This window comes from Sciurus carolinensis, chromosome 3, assembly GCF_902686445.1.
Source record: "Sciurus carolinensis chromosome 3, mSciCar1.2, whole genome shotgun sequence".
Classification (NCBI taxonomy): domain Eukaryota; kingdom Metazoa; phylum Chordata; class Mammalia; order Rodentia; family Sciuridae; genus Sciurus; species Sciurus carolinensis.
This window is the reverse complement of record NC_062215.1, coordinates 103,960,329-103,983,806: the sequence shown is the minus strand read 5'-3', so window position 1 is coordinate 103,983,806 and position 23,478 is coordinate 103,960,329.

Below are 23,478 nucleotides of genomic sequence, written 5' to 3'. Positions count from 1 at the left end.
GCTGGAACAACATTTTTCAAGCTCTGAAAGAAAATGGATGCCAACCAAGAATCTTATACCCAGCAAAACTTACCTTCAAATTTGACGATGAAAAAAAAACATTCCATGATAAGCAAAAGCTAAAAGAATTTACAAAAAGAAAGCCAGCATTACAGAACTTTCTCAGCAAAAAATTCCATGAGGAAGAGATAAAAAACAAAGAAGCAAATCAGCAAAGGGAGGAATTATCCTAAAGGAACTGTCAAATAAAGGAGGAACCAAGTTATGTCAAAAAAATAAATAACTAAATAAAATTTTAAAAATGAACCAAATGACCGGGAATACAAATCATATCTCAATAATAACCCTGAATGTTAATGGCCTGAATTCATCAATCAAAAGACATAGACTGGCACATTGGATTAAAAAGAAAGATCCAACAGTATGTTGCCTGCAAGAGACTCACCTCATAGAAAGAGATACCCATAGACTAAAGGTGAAAGGATGGGGAAAAACATACCATGCACATGGACTCAGCAAAAAAGCTGGAGTATCCATCCTCATTTCAGATAATTTTCACTTCAAGCCAAAGTTAGTCAGAAGGGATAAAGAAGGACATTTCATACTGCTTAAGGGAAGCATAAATCAGCAAGATATAACAATCATAAACATCTATGCCCCAAACAGTGGTTCATCCATGTATGTCAAACAAATCCTTCTCAATTTTAGAAACCAAATAGACCATAACACAATAATGCTAGGTGATTTTAACACGCCTATCTCACCACTGGACAGATCTTCCAAACAAAAAGTGAACAAAGAAACTATAGATCTCAATAACACAATCAATAATTTAGACTTAACAGAAATTTATAGAATATACCATCCAACCAAGAGCAAATACACTTTCTTCTCAGCAGCACGTGGATCCTTCTCTAAAATAGACCATATGTTATTCCACAAAGCTAATGTTAGCAAATACAAGAAGATAGAGACACTACCTTGTATTCTATCAGATCATAATGGATTGAAGTTAGAAATAAATGAAAGAGTAAAAAACAGAAACTACTCCAACACCTGGAGATTAAACAATATATTATATGATGAATGGATAACAGAAGATATTAGGAAGGAAATTAAAAAATTCTTAGAGGTAAATGAGAACAAAGAAACATCATATCAAAATCTCTGGAACACTATGAAAGCAGTACTTAGAGGAAGATTTATTTCATGGAGCGCATTTAATAAAAGAAGTAAAACTCAACAAGTAAACGACCTAACACTACAGCTCAAAGTCCTAGAAAAAGAAGAACAGACCAACACCAAAAGTAGTAGAAGACAGGAAATAGTTAAAATCAGAGCTGAAATCAACGAAATTGAAACAGAAGAAACAATACAAAAAATTGACAAAATAAACAGTCGGTTCTTTGAAAAAATAAACAAAATTGATGAACCTTTAGCCACACTAACAAAGAGAACACGAGAGAAAACCCAAATCACTAAAATTCGGAATGAACAAGGAATATCACAACAGACACGACTGAAATACAAAACATAATTAGAAGCTATTTTGAAAATCTATACTCCAACAAAATAGAAAATTTCAGACATCAACAGGTTTCTAGAGACATATGAATTCCCTAAACTGAATGAGGAGGACGTACACAATTTAAATAGACCAATTTCAAGTAATGAAATAGAAGAAGTCATCAAAAGCCTACCAACAAAGAAAAGTCCAGGACCAGATGGGTTCTCAGCCGAGTTCTACAAAACCTTTAAATAAGAGCTCATTCCAATACTTCTCAAAGTATTCCATAAAATAGAAGAGGAGGGAACCCTCCCAAACTCATTCTATGAAGCCAATATTACCCTGATACCTAAACCAGACAGAGACACATCGAGGAAAGAAAATTTCAGACCAATATCCTTAATGAACATCGACACAAAAATTCTCAACAAAATTTTAGCAAATCACATACAAACATATATTAAAAAGATAGTGCACCATGATCAAGTGGGTTTCATCCCAGGGTGCATGGTTGGTTCAACATCAGGAAATCAATAAATGTAATTCACCATATCAATAAACTTAAAGTCAAGAATCACATGATTATTTCAATAGATGCAGAAAAACCATTTGATAAAATACAGGACCCCTTCATGCTCAAAACACTAGAAAAAATGGGGATAGTGGGAACATTCCTTAACATTGTAAAGGCCATCTATGCTAAGCCCATGGCTAATATCATTCTATGGTGAAAAACTGAAAGCATTCCCCCTAAAAACTGGAACAAGGCAGGGATGCCCTCTTTCACCACTTCTTTTCAATATCGTCCTTGAAACTCTAGCCAGAGCAATTAGACAGACCAAAGAAATTACAGGGATACAAATAGGAAAAGAAGAACTCAAACTATCCCTATTTGCTGATGATATGATTATATACTTAGAGGAACCAGGAAATTCCACCAGAAAACTTTTAGAACTCATAAGTGAATTCAGTAAAGTCACAGGATATAAGATCAATGCACATAAATCTAATGCATTTTTATACGTAAGTGATGAATCTTTGGAAAGAATAATTAGGAAAACTACCCCATTCACAATAGCATCGAAAAAAATAAAATACTTGGGAATCAATCTAATAAAAGAGGTGAAAGACCTTTACAGTGAGAACTACAGAACACTAAAGAAAGAAATTAAAGAAAACCTTAGAAGATGGAAAGATCTCCCATGTTCTTGGATAGGAAGAATTAATATTGTCAAAATGGCCATACTACCAAAAGTGCTATACAAATTCAATGCAATTCCAATTAAAATTCCAATGACATACTTTACAGAAATAGAGCAAGCAATTATGAAATTCATCTGGAAGAATAAAAAACCCAGAATAGCTAAAGCAATCCTTGATAGAAAGAGTGAAGCAGGGGGTATCGCAATACCAGATCTTCAACTCTACTACGAAGCAATAGTAACAAAAACGGCATGGTATTGGTACCAAAATAGAAAGGTGGATCAATGGTACAGAATAGAGGACACGGACACAAACCCAAATAAATACAATTTTCTCATACTAGACAAAGGGGACAAAAATATGCAATGGAGAAAAGATAGCCTCTTCAACAAGTGGTGCTGGGAGAATTGGAAATCCATATGCAACAGAATGAAACTAAACCCATACCTCTCACCATGCACGAAACTAAACTCAAAATGGATTAAGGACCTTGGAATCAGACCAGAGACCCTGCAGAATATAGAAGAAAAAGTAGGTGCAGATCTTCAACATGTCAGCTTAGGACCAGACTTCCTCAACAGGACTCCCATAGCACAAGAAATAAAAGCAAGAATAAATAACTGGGATAGATTCAAACTAAAAAACTTTCTCTCAGCAAAGGAAACTATCAGCAATGGGAAGAAATAGCCTACAGAGTGGGAGAAAATCTTTGCCAATCATACTTCAGATAGAGCACTAATCTCCAGAATCTATAAAGAACTCAAAAAACTCTACACCAAGAATGCAAATAATCCAATTGACAAATGGGCTAAGGAAATGAATAGATACTTCACAGAAGATCTACAAGCAATCAACAAACATATGGAAAAATGTTCAACATCTCTAGTAATAAGAGAAATGGCAATCAAAACCACCCTAAGATTCCATCTCACCCCAATTAGAACGGCAATTATCAAGAATACAAGCAACAACAGGTGTTGGCGAGGATGTGGGGAGAAAGGAACACTCATACATTGCTGGTGGGACTGCAAATTAGTGCAGCCACTCTGGAAAGCAGTGTGGAGATTCCTTAGAAAACTTGGAATGGAACCACCATTTGACCCAGCTATCCCACTCCTTGGCCTATACCCAAAGGACTTACAATCAGAGATACAGCCACATCAGTGTTCATAGCTGCTCAATTCACAATAGCCAGATTGTGGAACCAACCTAGATGTCCTTCAATTGATGAATGGATAAAGAAACTGTGGTATATATATACAATTGAACATGACTCAGCCATAAAGAATGATAAAATTATGGCATTTGCAGGCAAATGGATGAAATTGGAGAATATAATGCTATGTGAGATAAGCCAATCTCAAAAAACCAAAGGACGAATGATATCACTAATAAGTGGATAATGACACATAATGGGGGGTTGGAGGGGTTAGTGTTAGGGTTAGAGTTAGGGTTAGGTAGGGGGGCAAGAATGGAGGAAGGAAGGACTGTATAGAGGGAAAAGAGGGGTGGGAGGGCTGGGGCGAAGGGAAAAAATAACAGAATGAATCAAACAACATTACCCTATGTAAGTTTATGAGTACACAAATGGTATGCCTTTACGCTATGTACAAACAGAAAAACAACATGTATCCCATTTGTTTACAATAAAAAAAGAGCTAATACAGGAAGCAAAAGATCATTTCAATAAAGAGACAGAGATTCTGAAAACAAAACAAACAAAAATCCTTGAAATGAAAGAAAAAATAAACCAAATAGAAAACTCAATAGAGGGCATCACCAACAGACTAGATCACTTGGAAGACAGAACCTCAGACAATGAATACAAAATACTTAATCTTGAAAATAAAGTTGACCAAACAGAGAAGATGGTAAGAAATCATGAACAGAATCTCCAAGAACTATGGGATATCATGAAAAGATCAGATTTAAGAATTATTGGGATTGAGGAAGGCACAGAGATACAAACCAAAGGAATGAACAATCTGTTCAATAAAATAATATCAAAAAATTTCCCAAACCTGAAGAATGAAATGGAAAATCAAACACAAGAGGCTTACAGGACACCAAATGTACAAAATTACAACAGATCCACACCAAGACACATTATAATGAAAATACCTAACATCCAAAATAAAGATAGAATTTTAAAAGCCACGAGAGAAAAGGGAAACCAATGCTATATCAGCAGATTTCTCAGCACAGACCCTAAAAGATAGGAGGTCCTGGAACAAAATATACCAAGCTTGAAAGAAATGGATGCCAACCAAGAATCTTATATTCAACAAAACTAACTTCAGATTTGATAATGAAATAAAAACCTTTCACAATAAACAAAAGTTAAAAGAATTTACAAATAGCCTATACTACAGAACATTCTCAGCAAAATATTGCATGAGGAGGAAATGAAAAACAACAATGAAAGTCAGCAAAGGGAGAAACTACCCTAAGGGAAAAACCAATCAAAGGAGAAACCAAGTCAAGTTAAAAACCAAAAATAAGCCAAAATGACCATGAATACAAATCATATCTCAATAATAACCCTGAATGTTAATGACCTAAACTCATTAATTGAAAGACATAGACTGGCAGATTGGATCCAAAAAAAGACCCAACAATATGCTGCCTTCAAAAGAATCATCTCATAGGAAAAGATACCCACAGACTGAAGGTGAAAGGATGGGAAAAAAACAAATCATGCACATGGTCTCCATAAAAAAGCAGGAGTTTCCATTCTCATTTCAAATAAAGTAGACTTCCAAAGTTAATCAAAAGGAATAAGGAAGGACATTTAATAATGCTTAAAGGAATCATAAATGAACAAGAGATAACAATCATAAATATTTATGCGCTCCAAAATGGAGTACCTATGTACATCAAACAAACTCTTCTCAATTTCAAGAATCAAATAAACCACAACACACAAGGGTGACTTAACACACCTATCTTATCACTGGTTAGATCTTCCAAACAAAAAATGAACTAGAAACCATAGAACTCAATAATACAATCAATAATTTAGACTTAACAGACATACACAGACTATTACACCCATTAATAACTGAGTACACTTTTCTTCTCAGCAGCACATGGATCCTTCTCTAAAATAGACCATATCTTATGCCACAAAGCAACTCTTAGCAAATACAAAAAAATAGAGATACTACCTTGCATTCTATCAGATCATAATGGAATGAAATTAGAAATCAATGATAAAATAAAAACCAGCAACTACTCCAACACCTGGAGACTAAATATTATGCTATTGAATGATGCATGGATTGCAGAAGACATCAGGGAGGAGATAAAAAAAATTCTTAGAGGAAAACAAGAACAATGATACAATTTATCAAAATCTCTGGAATGGATAAAGAAACTGTGGTATATATACACAATGAAATATTATTCAGTCATAAAGAAGAATATTATGGCATTTGCAGATAAATGGATGGAACTGGAGAATATCATGCTACATAAAGTAAGTCAATCCTAAAAAAACCAAAGACCAAATGTTTGCCCTGATAAGTGGATGATGATATATAATGGGGGTGGGGATGTGGGGGTGAGAGAAGAATGAAGGAACTTTAGATTATGTACAGGGAAATGAGAGGAAGAGGGGTATGAAAAATGATGGAATGAGACAGATATCATTACCCTATGATTACATGAATGGTATGAATCTACATCATGCACAACCATAGAAACAAAAAGATGTACCCCATTTGTGTACAATGAATCAAAATGCAGTCTGTAAAAATAAATAATTTTTTTTTAAAAATCTCTGGGACACAATGAAAGCAGTATTAAGAGAAAAGTTCATTGCACTGAGCTCATTCAATAAAAGAATAAAAAGTCAACAAATAAATGACCTAACATTACATCTCAAAACCCTAGAAAAAGAAAAATAGATCAACACCAAAAGTAGGAGAAGACAAGAAATAATTAAAATCAGAGCTGAAATCAATGAAATTGAAACAAAAGAAACAATTTTAAAAATTGACAGTATAAAAAGTTGGTTCTTTGAAAATATAAACAAAATTGATAAACCCTTAACCACACTAATTAAGAAAAGGAGAGCGATAAATTACTAAAGTTCAAGATGAAAAAGGAAATATCACAATAGACACTATTGAAATACAAAACATAATTAGAAGTTACTTTGAAAATCTATACGCCAACCAAATAGAAAATCTCAAGGACATCAGCAAATTTCTAGAGACATACAATCTACCCAAACTGAATAAGGAGGACATACACAATTTAAGTAGATCAATTTCAAGCAATGAAATAGAAGAAACCATCAAAAGTCTACCAACCAAGAAAAGCCCATGACCAGATGGATTCTCAGCCAAATTCTAAAAGACTTTTAAAGTAGAACTAATACCAATACTCCTCAAAGTAGTCCATGAAATACAAAAGGAGGGAACCCTTCAAAACTTCTACGAAGCTACTACACTCTGATATCAAAACCAGACAAAAACACATCAAGGAAAGAAAATGCCAGACCAATTTCCCTTATGAACATAAGATGCAAAAATTCTTAACAAAATTCTGGCAAATAACATACAAAAACATATTAAAAAGATAGTGCACCATGATCAAGTGGGTTTCATCCCAGGGATGCAAGTTTGATTCAACATCTGGAAATCAATAAATGTCATTCATCACATCAATAGACTTAAAGTTAAGAATCATACGATCATTCTAATTGGTGCAGAAAAAGTATTTGATAAAATACAGCACCCATGCTCAAAACACTAGAAAAAATAGGGATAGTAGGAACATACCTCAACATTGTAAAGACTATCTTGCTAAACCCAAGGCCAATATCATTCTAAAAGAAGAAAAATTGAAAGCATTCCCTCTAAAAACTGGAACAAGACAGGGATGCCCTCTTTCACCACTTCTATTCAATATAGTCCTTGACACTCTAGCCAGAGCAATCAGATAGGACCAAAGAAATTAAAGGGTTATGAATAAGAAAAGAAGAACTCAAACTATCACCATTTGCCATCGACATGATTCTATATTTAAAGGATACAAAAAACTCCACCAGAAAACTTATAGAACTAATAAATGAATTCAACAAAGTAGCAGAATTAAAATCAACACTAATAAATCTAATGCAATTCTATTCATAAATGATGAATCCTCTGAAAGAGAAATAAGAAAAACTATTCCATTCACAATAGCCTCAAAAGTAAAATAAAATACTTGGGGATCAATCTAACAAAAGAGATGAAAGTCCTCTATAATGAAAACTACAAAATACTAAAGAAAGAAATTAAAGAAAATCTTAGAAGATGGAAAGATCTCCCATTTTCTTGGATAGGCAGAATTAACATTGTCAAAATGGCCATACTACCGAAAGCACTAAACAGATTCAATGAAATTCCAATTAAAATCCCAATGATATTCCTCATAGAAATAGAGAAAGCAATCATGAACTTCATCTGGAAGAACAAGAGACCCTGAATAGCCAAAGCAATCCTGAGTAGAAAAAGTGAAACAGGAGGTATCACAATCCCCAAAAACCAAAGAACAAATGTTTCCTCTGATAAGTAAATGCTGATACATAACAGGGGGTTACGGGTGGTAAGGGAAGAATGGAGAAAATTTGGATTCTGTAGAGGGAAATGAGGGGAGTGGAGGGCGCAGGGAGTAGGAAAGATGATGGAATGAAACAGACATTATTACCCTAGGTACATGTATGATTACATGAACAGTGTGACTGTACATCATGTACAACCAGAGAAATGAAAAGTTGTATCCCATTTGTGTACAATGAATCAAAATGCATTCTTCTGTCATGTATAACTAAATAGAACACTTTTTTTAAAGTTCAAAAGTAAAATAATAAAACAAAAAAAAATGGACTCAATACAATTTGAATTGTGAAATGAGTATGAATTTTTGGGAGCAGGAGGTGGAATGTTATGGTTTGGATATTAGGTATTCTCCCAAAAAAGTTCATGTGTGACAATGCAAGAAAGGTGAGAGATGAAATGATTGGATTAAAGAGGTCTGACCTAATCAGTGCTTTAATCCCCTTATGGGGATTAATTTAGTGTTCACTGTAGGTAGGTAGGCTATGGCTGGAGGAGGTGGATCCCTAGAGCATGCCCTTGGGTATATATTTTGTCCTTGTTGAGAAGAGCTTGCTCTCTCTCTCTCTCTCTCTCTCTCTCTCTCTCTCTCTCTCTCTCTGCTTCCTTGCGGCCATGTCCTGAGCCACTTTCCTCCACCACATTCTTCCACAATGATGTTCTGCTTCACCTTGGGCCTGGAGCACTAAGGTCAGTTGCTTATGCACTGAGACCTCTGAAACCATGAGCACCAAATAGTTTCCTCTAAAATTGTTCAAGTCAGGTCTTTTGGTCACAGTAGTGAAGCTAACTGAAATAGTATTCAGTGTATGTATTTTGGGGATACGCATGTTCTGACCATAACATTTTTCAATGGTAACTTAAGTATCACCTCCTTTAAAAGCCATTACTGAATATTTCAGTTCATGCTGATTATTCCTTTCTTGACTTTCCACTGCATTCTTAACATTCACCAATTTACTCTTAGTGATTTTTTTTCTTGCACATTTACTTCCTCTTGCCATTTGGATTGTAAACTCATTGAGGAAAGATGTCTTGTCTTATATATTGCAGCATCATTCAGAGATTTCAGCATTTACTAGATGCTTAACAAATGCTCATTGCCTGTTGACTTACTTGAAAAATACATGCCATAAATTTTCCCCATTTCTCAGGAAATAGGACCTTCATAATTTTACATAAAAAGTAATTTTGCAGTGAGCAGCTTTGAGATTCACTTCTATACTTCATAGAATGGGTTTGGCTATATAAGAAAGAAAAAGCAGTTTCAATGCAGAATGAATCCTTAGTGTGCAGTAACAGAGATTACACTTGATAAGACCTACTTCCCTGCATCTCCTGCGGAGAAGACAATCAGACTGAAAATGATTGATTAGTGAAAACCCAATTAGAGTAGAAACTTCTTTAATATGTTCACTAAGCAGAAAATATATCTAATTAGTATGGAAAGAGTTAGCATACCATTGAAATAGAGGCTCTGGTCATTCATTTCAACTAATTGCATGGAGAAAGAATTTTGTTTTCCAAGAAATTATTTTTTAAAAGTAAAATTGTGACTTTTATACAGATATAAAAATGAACACATAGTAAAGATTTTCTTCAGGGCTAAGGGTGTAGGTCAGTGATAGGGCACTTGTCTAGCATGCACAAGGCTTTGGGTTCAATCTTTTTTTAAATTTTGTACTTGTAGATGGACAGCATGCCTTTATTTTATATTTGTTTTTATGTGGTGCTAAGGATCAAACCCAGTGCCACACCTACTAGGCAAGTGCTCTACCACTGAACTACAGTCCCAGCCCCTGGGTTCAATCTTGAGTACTGAAAAAAAAATTCTTTGCCTCATTAATGAGGGAATTGGTAAGATATTACAATCAGTTTAAAGGCGCATTCAAAGAACAAATATATTTATAGACAAGGAGTCTTGAAATAAATGTGCAAATGGAGACAAAACTAAATGAATTTCTCAGGAGGGAGAATAGTCAATTGAATCTTATAGAGGACAAGAGTTTGCATGTCTACATACAAGAATTATTTTGTATTACTATCAGTTATGTGCTAGTTTGAGGGTTGTAAAATAACTCCCATAGACTCAAATAACTCTCATAGACTCAGAATTCCCAACATTTTAAGTTTGCAACAATTAGAAGGATCATTCTGTCCAGAGCACTGACATCTTCTATCATGCACAGGAACTTGGCCTTCACATCTCTTTCTAAGAGCCACATGAAGGTGAGACACACAGAGTATGTTCAGCTTAGAGTAATTCCTACTAAAGGTACTGAATCTCTCTTCTCAGTGAGTTCAGTCATCTGTTACATTTCATAACTACCTCCTCATAATGGACACTTACAAAAGAGTGTTTTATTGTAACCATCCTGAATATTGACAATTATATCACTGGATGAGTCATGTCTTCAGCATTTTCTTAATTTTAATTTTATGACTTGTTTTGTGTTTCGTAGGATTTAATTTTATATTTTCTTTGAATTTTACCTTTTGCTTACATTTGTTCCAAGCCAAATTATGTACAACATAAATATCCAAATTATAAAATTTATCTTCTCTATTTCATTCTCTCTCTAAATGTTTAAAATTCTAAATAAAATTCTCCTAAGGCTGCTGAGGGTCTAGTGAAATGGTAGAGTACCTGCCTTGCAAGTATAAAGTCCTGGATTCAATCCTCAACATTGCAAAGGAAAAAAAGAATCTTCCTAAAGGTAAATGAATCTACTTGCTTATGTTAACCTTTGAATGTCATTTTTCTCTTGATTTCTATTCATTTGGTTTTAGGCCAATATTTACTTACTATCCTATTAATGTATGATAACATTTCTTAGATATATTTATACCTTCACAATCTATTCAGCTTCAGTTATTACTCAGCTACAGTTTTAAAAATATAACTCTTTTCATAAATTATTTGAAACTAAATCATCAATTGGGACAAAGTGAAAGATGAAGAAGTTTAGGAACTATGGTTTTATCATGTTTTTTATCACAAATTATATCTTAGGTTTATCTTTATTATTAAAGATAATAAGATCGTTAGGTTTGACTCTTAGTGCCAGCTAAATCTAAATATACAAGGATAAACCCAGTTGTCAGCACATGGAGAAAAGAAAATCTTGTGTTTTTTAAATTTTTAGTTATAGATGGACACAATACCTTTATTTTATTTATTTATGTAGTGCTGAGAATCAAACCCAGTGCCCCACACATGCGAGGCAAACACTCTACCACTGAGCCCCAGCCCCAGCCCTCCTGTTTCTTTTAATCATAGAATTGCCCTCCTCCTTTCTTCCTGCCTTCACTCCCATAGGTTTTGAATGTTGACACTTTGATTTCCTCACTGGAGTATTGGACTAAAGCTTCAGGGACAATCTTGAGAAACAAGACTCTGGGCTGATTTCTCAGGGGTGAAAACCTGGTCAACCACCATGCTTTACCTTGCAAAATGAAATATAGACAGAGATGAAGGGCTCCAGAAGACAGAGGGACTTTAGAGGCTGTTCGAAAGATACAAGGGCATGGACATGAGGAAACTGTCAACCAGGAAGAAACTTTGGGAATAGATGAGCCTTCCTCTGGAGAGGTGCCTATTATAAAATGACATCATGCTAAGGAGAACAATTAGGTGAATGTGGGCGAGAGCTGCCCATGTGTCTTACCAAGGTTATATTTCAGTGATAAACCACAGCCAGAGGGGACTCACAAAAAAGAGCCACACTCTACAGATTATTCTGAAATGCTGGCAAGCCTGACGGTGCACATTGATGTGTGCCTGACATCTCTTTTGGGCTTTTGATCAGGTCCTTTGTCATATCCATTTTGCCTACTTAAGAAGATTTACTAGAGGTTGATTCATTTCACTACCCAATAACTCTGCACTCTATTGAAAAATCACAGTACTTCTTCCTTGCAAAAAGTACTTTATAAATATTCATTCCCATATCACTCCCATAAATTTTACTTTTTCAATAAAAGAGAAAAGACAGCTGCTTCCCCTTAATTATCATATCAGGATATTAATTGGAAATTTTACAAAGTGTTTGACTGCAAATATGGCCTCTACCCCTGAGATTTTAGGGTCCCAAAACTGAAAACCCCAAAAGTTCAAACCTGAAGCCTTGGCAATAGGCTTCACTTGGCATGTGGAGCTGTGGTTGACTGGTGGGTTCTAGTCTTATCTTAGGCACTTAGATGGTCTTGAAATCCTGGTGATGTCACTCTCATCTTAATTGAATACCAGACTAATTTCTGGCTTTCACATATGCTCTGAGGAAATCTCAGAGTCTATGAGCCTCACTTCAAGGCTATTCCGTACTTTCTGCCACAACAGATTCCTTTCTATGCATCCATTTTAGTTAGGGAACAAGACCTAGAACAGCTTCATTTGCTAAAATTCCCTTAAGAAAGGGATGCATTTTGATGAGCTGCTTAAAGTGGATGCAAGGTTTTTAGGTGCATGCTTCCTGTGCATAATGAAGAAAGAAGGAAAAGTTCCCTGGAGAAAATTCACAGGAAGGAGACAGAAGCCAGAGGTTTTGAATGTTTTTGAAATATAGAAAGAAGATTGATGCAATTAAGCAAGGGAACTTATAAGATCTGTTGAAAGTCCAGCTTTACATCACATGAGCCGTGTGATCTGGGGATCCTCTCTAAACCTCAGTTTCCTCATCTATACAATGAAAATAATAATGGAATTCATCTAATAGAGTGAATTAAATTGGTTAAAATATATAGTCCTGAATTTTATATTATGTAAGACTCCTTTAGTCTAAGCCTCCCTTTTGAAGCCTTAGACAAGATCTGAGATTATAAAATTTTAAAGTCAAATTTTAAATTTATTATCTGAGAGGACATCAAATAAACTCTTACCTATCTACCATCTGCAGTCCTCGGTGGTGTCCACAGTTCACTGATGTTTTGGTGCTCACGTATTTTGCTGGCAGTAATATTCATAAGCCTGAAGTTTACTCAACAAAACAATTATAAGTCAGAAACCAAGTTACTGATTGAAAGTCCAGAATATTAAAAAAAGAGAACCTAATGACCAAAAAGGGTATGCAGTAAAGCTCATCAGTCTGCCTAGTGGCTTGCTTTCTAGGCTCAAGGAATATGTCTTTCTCCATAAACAGTGCTCAGATCACCCTTCTCCCCAAACCATGCCAGAGACACAGAATGCAAGTGGATCTCTAACTCCAAGACTCCAGGCTAAAAGAGTATGAGGTAGCAGATAAGAGTGCACTGCAATCAGTAATACTTATGTTTGAGTCCTGACTAGGTTACTTACTAGTTTTGTGAATGGGTAAATGACATAAGTATTCTGCCCCTCCATGTTTTATGCATGAAATGGGGAAGATATAGAAGCTACTTTATAGGGACCAGATAAGACAATAAACACAATACTTAACACAGGGCATATATTCAAAAAAATGTTAGTTGTTATTAACTCCCTTCACTTGTATTATGACACAGACTTGGCCATCAAAAATGAATAGTATCAGCTATTATTATACAGTGTGAACTTTACTATTCTTGATGGAATTTTAAAGACTCCTTAGTGCCTTGGTGAGCATTGGACAACATAAGTAGTATCTTTCCAGTTCATCTCAGTTAGATAACATCAAAGAGATTAATAATCTATTTCATTTTACTTTTTATGTATAAACTTCACTTTACTTTAAATTTTACTTTCATTTATTATTATGCCACTTTCTTTGAACTGCCTTCCCTAGCCATCCCTTTTGTAATTCTTAAGTCTTTTGGCTCCAGAAAAGCAAAGACATGATTCTCTTGTTGCCACTTATCCCTAGCACTTGACATAGTGCCAGGCACATAGTAGATGCTTCAGTGTATGTTTTTAAGTCAGATATTAAATTTTTTATTTGAAAGTTATGTTTTCTTATTTCTAGGAAGTCTGATTTGTGATTTATTTGAAATCCTTCAAGTGCTCTAATTACTATTTTGTTCAAGTTGTTTGTTTTTGCGATGTTGGAGATTGAACCCAGGACCTCACATGTGCTAGACAAATGCTTTAACACTAAGCTACACTTTTAGCCCTTTGTTCAAGTTTTGTCTATTTTGTCCAGCCTCTTTCTCATTAAAGGGCCATTATGATTGATTCCTTTGCTTATCTCTTGACCTGCTTGGTGCACTGTAATTTTTCTTCCTTTGCACACTGGAATGTTGGTGTAGCTGCTGATATCTTAAGTTAGGCCGGTCACAAGAAGAAGAAGCTTCTGTAGACTGGCAGTATCACAACAGGCTGGGTATCAGTCCTCTGTCAAGACATCAGCACATTCAGCTCCCTATTTTCCACTTTCCACCTCAAGATGGAGAGGAATTAAGCTCCTTCTTGATTTCCTATACACTAGAGAGAATGGGCACACTTCCATGAAGAATGGTGAAATTCACCTTAGGCCCACACTCCCCAGAATCTTTACATAGAATGTGCTCTGCTGGTTCCAGGCTCTTGTTGGCTCCAAAGAAGAGAAATCCTTGAAATATTCTTTAGCTGGCAACTTCTGGACCCCAGGTTCCCTGCTAATGTGCCCTGGAGCCCCAAAGAACTACTAATCTCAAGAGGACTGAGAAAGAAATGTAAAGGCCAACTTTAATTTCATAGGGTGACATTTTCTTATATCTCATCAAATTATGCATATTAACCATATTTGATTTTGATATTTATCATGACTAAAAACTTTTCAAAAATTAATTATTCTCAGCCACTTTGTTATTTTAAGAAAGAGGGAAATGAAAACTTTATAAGCTAGGTTAGGAGCATAAAAGAGAAATCTTGCAAATTATCCTTATTTTCTGTCATTAGCATAAATTATGGCATCTAGGATAGCTAGCTGTTGGTACTTTTGAGAAGGGCTTCTCTTTAGAACCTAAGTTAGAATTTATTGCATATGTATGCTCAAAAACATTTGTTGAATAAATTCATAAATGAATGGCTGAATGAATGAATAGTGATTCACTCATGAACTAAAATACCTTTGACCATATTTATGCAGTTGACAGGTAATTTACAAAATTTGTTTTCAGCCTAAAAAGCTTTCATTCAAATAATTTCAAATGAAGAGTCTCAGTAAGCAAAAAAGATGCTCATGACTCTGATTGCAATGAACCAAAGGACTTAGACCTTACCTTTTCAGGAGTCCCTGGCCACTGAGAGAACTTCCCACAAATCTTTTAATTCTGAAGATCACAATACTGCAGCAGATAAACAATGCTGTTGAATGATTGTCATACTTATTTCACTACATTTACTCGCCATATCTATCACACTAGTTGAACCACTGGGTTCAATGAACTGCATCGATTATTGAGACAGATTAAATAAATGAATGGGCCATTACTTTTATGAGCAGCCTAAGCTAGTCATTAAGACTAAATGATAAAAAATCAGAAAACCTAATGTAAAATTGAGTAACAATTTTAAAAGAAATCTAATGTACTAGAAGATATCAGATGTTAAAACTGAGCTAATCAGAATCACTAATAAACTGAATCTATTAGGAATGATGTGAATGGAAGGAAATGGTCTGAAACCAGTCAAAATGTTTACATATTAAGTCCGTCTGTCTAGCACAGCGCTCACCATTATTGAAAGGTACCAAGATGTACAAAACATGGTCCTTAGATCTAAACTGCTTATAACATAGCTGGGAGGACAAAAGTCACATACATGAAATGATCTGAAAACAATTAAGTGTGTTACATTCTATATTAGAATAACTGTTTAGGTAAACTGTTTGTAATCCAAACACCATTAGAGAAATAAATATTCAATATAGAGTCTTAGAATGTATTCTGGAGTCAGAATTGTGTTCGATATCTTATGGTCTTAGAGCAATACAAAAAAGTACCAAAAAGTATAACATTTAGAGTAATAATGTGGAGTTATTGAATATACAACATCTAAGTCCATATTAATCAAGAATTTCTGGAATAAAGTGATAGAGTAAAGCAATATCAGACACCCCACTTGAAAGGTCTTACAACAATTTTTATCTTTTCTTTAAGAGAAAAATAATTCTTATTATAAATAAACACAAGAAATGACAAATATAGATGACCCCATCTAATTTTATGAAGCTAGTATGTTACTGATACCAATAACAGTACAATAAAAGAGGACAATAAAAGAACACTATTTAAAAGAACCTCATTTTAAGAAAAGATGTGCAAATATACCAAGCTCAATATTATCAATCCTACAACATCATGATCAAGTAGAGATTATCCCACAAGTATAAGATAGTACATCCTTTAAAACTCTATCAATGAGACTAGGTAAAGATGATGAACTACACAAATGCATTTACTTTTTTAAAAATTTTACATATATTTCATTATTTTTTTATTTTTACAGACTGCATTTTGATCCATTGTACACTAATGGGTAGGACTTTTCATTTCTACGGTTGTACATAATGTAGATTCATACCATTTGTGTAAACATACATGTACATAGGGTAATGACGTCTGTCTCATTCCACCATCTTTCATACCCCTGCTCCCTCCTCCCTCTCATTTTCCTCTACATAATCTAAAGTTCCTCCATTCTTCTCTCATCCCCCATGCCCCCACACCCATTATATATCATCATTCACTTTTGTTACCTCCCCATATTGCATTAAAGTGACAGGAAAGAGGGTTGTTTTTGTTTGTTTGTTTTTGCTTAGTATTTCTAAAATGTATTTACCAGATTGTATTTACAATGAATTGAATGTATTTACAAAGGAGAGCTACAGCAACAAAATTATAGAAATTGGGAATCGAATGAACATGTGGTAATCAACTTAGTTTAACAGAGACAGATGAGGTCCCCCTGCTGCATTTTTTTCATTGTGTTATTGCTTCATATTAGTTATACATAACATGAAGATTGATTTTGACATAATTTATAAGTGCATAGAATATAATTTGCTGCAATTCAGTACCCAGTACTTCCTTTCCCCTCCTCTCCTCTATCCCACTGTTCCTTTTCTTCTATTCTACTGTTCTTTCTTCTATGTACTTCCACTTTTTTTTAATGTCCTGTGAATGCACATAATGGTGAGATTCACTGTTGTATATTCATATATATACATATGAAAGTTAGGTTGGATTCATTCCATTGTTTTCCCCTTATCCTCTCCCTCCTCCTCCCCTCAAACCTCTTTTTCTACTCCACTGATCTTTCTTCTATTTTGATGGAATTTCACCCCCTCATCCCACACCTGCCATTTCTTCTCTCTGTCATTATTTTAGGCTAGCTTCTGCATAGCAGATGTTCCACAAACATTCAACTTTTGACTTTCTGAGTCTGGCTCGTTTCACTTAGCATGATAGTCTCCAGTTTGATCCATTTGCTGGAAAATGACATAATTTCAATCTTCTTGGCTAATACTTCAGGACTGGGGGCACCAGGAATCTCTGAAGGTCAGGTAAAATGAAAGCTAAGAATAGAAAGATTACTAAAGACCCTGTTAAGAAGGACTTTCCAGCTGCACATGAGATTAAGAGACTGAAATCTTGTTCTCTGGACAAAGCAAAGGGTTTCTGGACTGAAGAATTCCAGGCAGAGTGAGAAGAGGGTTGTAGTGAGGAAAACAATGCCTAACTAAAGACTTATATACTTCATATTGAGATGTCTAGCCCTCTTCTCCCATTGGATCCAGCATGTTGGCAGACAAGCCTATACCCTACAGGCAGCAGAAGGAAAAAGTCTCTTCAGAATTCAACTTGCCCAGGAGTAAAGACCTAAAAATAATTATGTTGGGGTTTCCTAAAGAAATGGCCCAGCCAGATCACTCACAGTGAGTGACAAGACACAAACACACACCCAGGGGTTGGGGTCGTGGCTCGGTGGTAGAGTGCTTGCCTAGCATATGTGAGGCACTGGATTTGATCCTCGCACCACATAAAAAATAAGCAAATAAAGGTATGTGTCCATATACAACTAAAAATATTTTTTTAAAAAGCACTCACCTGTAGATCCTGGATCGCTTGTTTAAAAAAATATACAATTCTGTGGTTTTAAAATATATTTCTAATGCTGTACTGCTATCATCACCAGAATATTTAAGACCAGAGAATTTGAGTCCAGAAAATTGTCTTTACCCCAGGAAAAACCTGTACCCATTAGCAGTCTTCCCCTTTACCCTCTCTATCCAATCCTTGGCAACCACTAATCTCTATGTCTGTGAATTTGTCTACTCTTGATATTTTATATACATAAAATTGTACAAACAAAAAACTAAGTTCTTTTATGCCTGGCTTCTTTTACTTTAGCTACTGTTCTCAAGGTTCATTCTTATTGTAGCTTATATCTGTACCTTTTCCCCTTTTATGACTGAATAATATTCCATCAAATGGCTACACCATGTTTTGTTTATTCATTCATCAGTCGATGGACATTTGGATTGTTTCCCTGTTTGGGGGTATTATGAATAATGCTGTGAACATTTGTGTATAAGTTTTTGTGTGGGTATGTTTCTCAATCCTGTAGGCACATACTCTAGTTGGTTTTTTACTGCCCTATTCTTTCCTATGAAGAAAAAGTCAAGAATGAGCCAGCATATGAAGGAAGCTTCTAACAGAAAAGATACCAAAACAAAGGAATACTAAAGAAACTTAGAAAAAAAAGAAACTTCAGGGAGAAAAAAAGAAAAGGAACTGCTACAGAGAGATTCAGGGAGAAAAGGAGAAACATCACATAAGAACACAATGCTATTTAGAGAAGAAATGTTGAGATAATGTTTTAGCTTGAAATTTTTAAATATGATGGGAAAAATTGGAGCTTTGGAGATAAAATGAGACTATCTTTCAAAAAAGATAGCAAAAGGAGATGGTAAGCAGAAAATAAAAGAGGATTAGATCAGAAGACCAATATTCAAATAATAGAAATTATAGAAAGAAAAAACAAGGAAAACAGAAGGATTAAATCAACAATGAAATTATTGAGGAGATTTTTCCACGGTTAATGGATACAAGTCTTTAGATGGCAGGACTCTCTTAGTGCCCAGAAAAATGGTCTGTTTGGGGAAGGAGTTCAACAGTAAGACATATGATCAGGAAATTTTAGAAGACTGGCAACAAGAAAAAAATCCTATATACTTTTGTGATGGTGAGTAAAGATCAAATACAAAGCATCAGGACCCATAATGACTTTGGACTTTTCCACAGCAACACTGGATTCCAAAAAATAATGGAACAAGGTCTTCAAACAGCTGAGAAAAAATTATCTTCAATATAGAACTCCAGATTTAGTCAAGTTTTCAGTTAATATAAGAGGTAGAATGTAGACATTAAGCCATGCATGTTCTAAAACGTAAATTACAGTTCCCTTTCTCAAGAAGTTACTGAGAAGTGCGCTAAGACACAGTGAGAGATTAAAACAAGGAAATAGAAGATGGGAGAAAGGAAACTAAAGAGCCCTACAATGAAAGTAGCAATTCCAAGATGACAACAGTATCTTAAGCACAGAGATCACTCAGCAGAGGTTTGAAAAAGTCATGAGGCTCCAAAGACATTTCTTCAAAAAGAGAGAATATATAGAGATGATAATGAGGCAACATTAGCAATAAATACAGATTAAGCAATAAAAATATGTATATATGAGCTCTGGAAAAAATTGTGCAGGAAAAGAATATTAATCATAGTATGAGACTTGGCCAAGAATGGTATTTTCATAATCACAATAATGAAAATATTGAATACTTAATCTAACAAAACTGATAATATGGCAATATAACCATTTAAGGGGGAAGAAGGACCAGAAGAATTGTAAGAAAAAATGGGATGTCAGAGAGCTAATCACTAACTTCCTTAGTAGGAAGACAATAGATAATCAAGAAAACTAAAAAATAAAGTTGTATCAATATAGAATATTATTTAGACAAAGGGAGGTAAATATGAATAGAGCCACTTGAAAAGCTAAAAATGGTTGTCTTTGCATCTGCGGGGTAAGGAGTAAACACATACAGCATTTTGTTTTGCTGTTTTTAGAGTAGGTCTTCTAGAAATATTTGATGCTTTGAAATAACTTTGATAAAAACAAATGAAATTTAAAATCTGTTAATTTATAAGAAATGATTAAAGTCATTATCTCAATGGATACAGAAAAAACATTTGATAAAATGAAAAAGCATGCCCACAATAGGAAAAGAACATTTCCTAAAACAGAGAAAGGATCTGTACCAAAAGCCAGCCACAAATAGCATATTAATGATGAAGTGCTAGAAACATTAGCAGTAAAGTCAGGATTAGGACAAGAATGCTTGACCTCACCACATCTATTCAACTTTATATTGGAAATTCTAAGCATTATAACAAGCCAAAGAGAGAGATTTAATGATTAGGATAGAAGAAACAAAATTCCACACAGATGACATAATGTTTAAATAAAGTTCAAAAGACCCCATCGACAAATTCATAAAACTAACAAGAGGTTAACAAAATTGCTGGATACAAGATAAAAATACAAATCAACAGTATTCCTTTTTATCAGTTGAACTAATAATCTCATTAAAATTTTAAGATATGGAAGAATATATCTAACAAAATAGAACTTTCTGGATAAAGTTACGTAATCTTATTGTAGTATATATTAAAAAGATAATAAATGAACATGTGTATTTTGTTTATTGAATGGAAGGTTTAGTATGATAAAAATAAGGTTATCTCCAAATTCATATACAAATTCAAAGCAATTCCATTAAAATCTAGTAGGATTTTTTTTGTAGTGCTCAAATAAGTAATCCTAATATTCACCTGGAGCTAGGTGCGGTGCCGCATACCTGTAATCTGCAATCCTAGCAGCTTGGGAGGCCGAGGCAGGAGGATTGCAAGTTCAAAGCCAGCCTCAGCAATTTATTGAGGCCCTAAGCAACTCAGAGAAACCCTGTTTCCAAGTAAAGTACAAAAAAGGATTGGAGATGTGACTCAGTGGGTAAATACCCCCTGGGTTCAATCCCCAGTACAAAAAAAAAAAGTCATGTGGAAAAGTTAAGGCTCAGAATAAAAATGACAATTTTGAATAAAAAATATAGGAAGTAGAACTCATCCTAAAGATATGAAATCTGGTCATGGAATAATCAGAGTAATTAAGACATGTAGCATAAGTTCAGAAACCAACATAACAGAACACAAAGCCAATACACGGATCAATGTGTTTATGTGAATTAAGTAGGGGTAGGTTACAAATTAGTGTGATACTGAAACATTAATAATCCATATGAAAATAGTCATCATTCATCACACCATATATAAAAACAAATGTCAAATAGATTAAGGAATTAAGTATAGAAAGAAAAAGTATATGAAAGTAGAATATTTTATGTTCTCAGTGTAAAAAAGAATTTCCTAAGCAAGACACAGGACATACATGATAAAGGAAAAAAGACATAAATTTGATACACCAATAATATTAATTTCTGCACATGAAGAAACAGCATTAAGATGAAAAGCCATGGGATATAATGGTCATGGGTTGGAATATAATTAATGAATGACTGCTATCCAGACAATGTATATGATCCCTGTAAGTCAATAGAGTAAAGAACTCCCAGAAACTTTAAACTCCAGAGTAATTAGAAAGTACAGGTTGAAACAAGAGATAGCATCTCATAACATGAGAATAGAAAAAATTTTTAAGGCTAGAAATGACCATGTTGGCAAAAAATGTGGAAAAGATAGAAACTTTCATACATGATTACCAGGACTAAAAATTGATACCATGTAGAACAAGTTGCAAAACCAGGTAAAAAAAAAAAAAGAAGATGCATATAATTTTTATTTAAGCAACTTCTCTTAGGAATATACACCAAAGAAGCCTTTGCACATGTGTAAAAGATGACATGTACAAGGATATTCCATGCAGTTGCTTTTATAACAAATGAAAAATTGGAAACAATGGGGAAAAGGATAAATGAGTTTTGGTATATTTATACAATGCAATATTATGTAGCACTTAAAATGGGTGACTTAGAAGTACTTGTAACAACATGGATAAATTCCAAAAATACAACCTCAAATTAAAGCAAGTTGAAGTAGGTGGCTTGGGTCCTTTAAGAATTCAGTACCAAATGGGATTAGACATGTAAGAAACTTTACCAGGTTTAATAAGGAGAAATACTTGTGAGGGAAATAAGATTGTGGCTTGGGCAAGGCCTGGGAGAGTTGTAGACTACATTGTAGATCTGACCCCTGTGAAGCAGAATGAAGGAAGAAAGATTTGGTGGAAAAGTCTTAGACTGCAGCGCAGTACTAAGAAAGTTAGCAAGGGGCATCCTCAAGCTGATGTGGTCTAACGTACCTACAAAGAACGGGTCTATGGGTCTGCTTTAGTATTGTTCCCATGCTCTGTCACTGGCAAATGTGGCCCTGGCATGGATGTGGTTATGAATTTCAGAGCACAGTAGTCAATTGTATTCCCATAATTAAAGACCTCTAAATGCATTTCATATTGTAGCAAGTGCTACAATATATGTTAAATATATATACAAAAAATAATGTATATTATTTATAAATGCACACATATGAATTGAAGATATAAGAAACAGAACATTTCCCAACTGCAGGATTGTGGCAACTTCAGAACAAGAAAGAAGGGGATGAAACTGCAAATGAAGAATACTGGGGTCCTCAATTCTTTCTGTAGCATATTTCCTTAAACAACAACAACAACAACAAAATATATGGGTCAAATGCTAACATTATGTTGTGGGGGGATCCCTAAAGTTACTCTCAGGTTCAGTGACTCACAAGAAGGTAGACTTATAAAAGCTATTATACCAATGGTTATACTTGGACACAGACTCAAATCATGAAGTATAAAAGGCACATAAGGCAGAATCAAGGATAGACCAGACATGCTTCCTCTTGTCCTTTTCCAGCAAAGTCATATAAACAATACTTAATTGTCTCAACGCAGTGTTGACAGTATTGCCAAAAAGGGATGCTCACCCAAGCCTTAGTACCCAGGATCAGTCATAATAAGGATCACCTCCATGATCAACCTTACCTATTCAGTCTCCACCCAGTCACCCCAGAGATCAAACTGATATAGCATAGCCCAAGACTCAGTGAACAAAAACGGGCATTTATCATAAATCATATTATTAGCATAAACTCTTCAGCATTGCCCTATGCCCCAAATATAAAGATATT